At 37.6% G+C, this 3,168-nt stretch overlaps 1 long non-coding RNA gene across 1 annotated transcript; it reads left to right on the forward strand.

Annotated features, from left to right (window-relative positions):
• Positions 1 to 243: 243 nt before the first annotated feature.
• Positions 244 to 1,501, forward strand: LOC149869028 (uncharacterized). Its single transcript, XR_016441053.1, has 3 exons — positions 244 to 285; positions 472 to 550; positions 673 to 1,501. It is a non-coding gene; the product is annotated as an uncharacterized LOC149869028 (long non-coding RNA).
• Positions 1,502 to 3,168: the final 1,667 nt, after the last annotated feature.

The following is a 3,168-nucleotide window of genomic DNA, read 5'->3' on the forward strand; positions in this document are numbered from 1 at the left end:
GACTGGTTGGTGACTACGGCTCTAACCTTTGTCAGGAATGTGTTGCAGACCTCCTGAAGTCCATATCAGGTATAGTTTTATTTCCTTTTCAAAAGGTAGTGGGCAACAGAGCAGGTTTTGGATTGTTTGGCTGACCTGGTTTAACTGTGTGATCTATCTATCTAGAGAGAAAGAGAATTTTATAAAATTAAGCATAACTTTTAATTTTTAATTTCCTTATTTTCCAGAAAACACCTAATTGCATTTTTGTTTCCTAAAGTCACAGGAACATGACTTTTTAAACAAGTTAGTGATTTTTCTTCTCTTCCTCCCCTCCTTACTCCCTCCCTCCTCTTCCCCCCTCCCCCTACCTTGGTAAAGTTAATCTTCTGTTTTGTCATTTGTCTTGAGATTAACTAAAAGCATAAAGATAAGTTTGTGTGTCGTTTTTGCTTATTTAAAGGTAAAAAATATCTATATGTATGTTTGTAGGTTTCCATGTTTGTCACAGCAAACTCTATGGTGTGGGCATTTTTCAGCCAGAATGTGGACATATAAAAGTGTGCAATATGTAAGTTTATTCAAATGTGTAAACCTGTGTTGTTCTGTCATTTAATTCCTTTTTAAGCCTGTGAAAAGATTTCACCTGAAGGCTGAAATATTTTAAACTATATCATTCTGTTTCTTGAAAAGGAGAAAAATGAAATAAGATTCAACTGAGTTTGAGAACAATGGAACTGCTGCAGTACGAGTATACCATAGGCTTCTTGCAAAACAGCAAGTCTGACTTGGACAACAGAACCTATAATTGGAAACAGTGAAGAGACATGCATCTGCTAATCAGTCTGTTTATGTTTTGAAGATGAAGATTTTCTGTCGGAGAACTATAACCTTCATAGTTTCAGTGTTAGTAGGGTCGGAAGGAACCTGAACAGATCATCAAGTCCAACCTCCTGCCATGGCAGGAAAGAGTACTGGGGCCCCGGCAACCTGGTTCATTACAAGTCAGATTGGGCCTTTTGATATTTACTCACAGCTTTTCCCTTAAGTAGATGTGGATATATTTAATGAGAAAATCTTTTTTATGAATGCTTGTGGATAATTCTGTTCATTGCTGTTGACTTGTAAAAGGCTGACTTAAAAAAACAAAACAAAACAAAAAAACCTGCAATTTTTTTTCTCCCTAAAAATCCTGAACATACTATCTGCTTCCTCCTTAATCATTATTTCTTTTTTCTTCACACACTTCCAGTGCCTTTTCTTGTACAGTTTTATACTGAGAAAAGCTTTGAGGAAAAATGTTGCCAAACGTTGCTATCTTCTGCAGCTTTTTGGCAAGCAAGTACCACAGTTGTATTGAAAAAGCTGGATTTACAGAGTACAGAAAAGATCCTTCTGCTGTATGCATTCTTGTATACTTTTAGTACTTCCTTGCTGTCAACACATCTTGCCCACAAAAGACATGAGTTACTGCAGTTAGGTAACTAAATATACTTGGAAGTTCTTGCCTTTGTTTGTTCTGTCCTGCTATGAAGTTTTACTGTCCTGGATCTAGTTGACAGGATCTGGCTTGCTTAAAACCATATGGGATTTCTTTTGTTTGTTGTAAATTGAACCACTGTATCAGGTACATTTATTGCTCATTGGAAATAAAGTATTTCTTGCTCACTTCCTGCACAGAAAATAATGTGGAATTCTTAATCTTCACTCTGTCCTCTTGCATTTGAGTATTGCTCTTACACAGCAGAAGGGCAGTCTACCTCTGTGTTACCTGATGCAGTTGAGCTCCATTGGCCTCATGGACCATAAATGTTGGAGGAATTATTTTTGCTTCCAAGAAAATGCTACTTGAGTAATATTTTGGCATGTGGTGTATTCTCCTATAGCCAGCAACTGGAATAATGAGTGTGCTCATTTGATCGCTTCATATCCTTTAATGTGTGTGGGATAGGTGATTTCCTGGCCTAATAAGATTTTAAATCAAGGTTCAGTATTGCCTAAAAACTGTGACAACTTTTGTGAGCCAAGGAGTCTTGTGCCTGTACCACACTATATATGGGAAATGTGTTCTGCCTAGTTCAAATTCATTTAAGAGTTGTGGGTTCACCTAAAATGAATGAAGCTAGCTATTGAGGGAATATGAAATCTGTTTAGAAATCACAGTAATTCTAAAACACGTTTAGGAAGTGTACAGCTAAACACCTGCTGCATTTTAATCGGAAGGAAAATGTGTATGTGTACAATCTGTGTATCTGTCTGGACAGTTTGATATAAATATACAGCTGGTAGTATGCTTGTGGATCCTTGGGATGAAAGATGATCTGCTAATGTACTGGTAAGTTATTATTATCCAATGGAGCAGCTATTATCCATTTTGCCAAGAGACGACTGTGCTTGGCTTGTGGTTCATTTGTTTTGTCTTAGTGTTCTCATGCCTTGTCAAGTCCTTTCTTCAAATAGGAGGCACAGACATTTCAAATCTGCAATACCTATAGAGGACATTTAAGACATACAAGAAGAATCTTTCCTCACTCAGTCATTTTCCCCATTCAGCTGCTAAGAAATGTAGGGCTCTTTTGGATGCATGCTAATAATGTAAGTGAGCAGCTCTTTTTTTTGTAGACTACAGACAAATAGAGCTTGTGTTACTCTGGTAGAGCACGCTTGTACTGCTGTATGTCACAACACTCTGCTTGTGGGTTAAATAAAAAGACTGAATTAACATAGTGGAAATTGTGGAGTACAATAAAGTAACTACTTGGCATTGAACTTTGTTCTCTGGGAAAAATTTCCTCTGTGCTGACAGGAAGTTGAATAATTGAAAAAGAGTGATCTGGGACACTGGTGAATTTCCTAGGTGTTAATGACTTGGGGCCTGATCCAAAGGCCACTGGAACTGAATCAGGCCTCTGAAAGCTTCCAGCTATATAAAATAATGTAGTCGCCAATACTCAGTAAATACCTTTCCCCAAGGGCATAGATGCTTTAAAATGTCAAGCGAAAGATTTACACCTTTAACAGGTTTACATTTAGGCTCTTTTGTGTTCTGTTGCTTTTGCTGCCCTTCAGTCCTCCTTTGTGTTTCTGGTATTGTTACTACATACAGCTTAGGTTGGGCCTTTCTAGAATATGAATGACCCAAGAGGAGAGAGCAGATGACATTCTGTCAAGTAAACAAATTGGTGTGAA

This window comes from Crocodylus siamensis, chromosome 3, assembly GCF_052110815.1.
Source record: "Crocodylus siamensis isolate JL-2025a chromosome 3, ASM5211081v1, whole genome shotgun sequence".
NCBI classification, from domain to species: domain Eukaryota; kingdom Metazoa; phylum Chordata; order Crocodylia; family Crocodylidae; genus Crocodylus; species Crocodylus siamensis.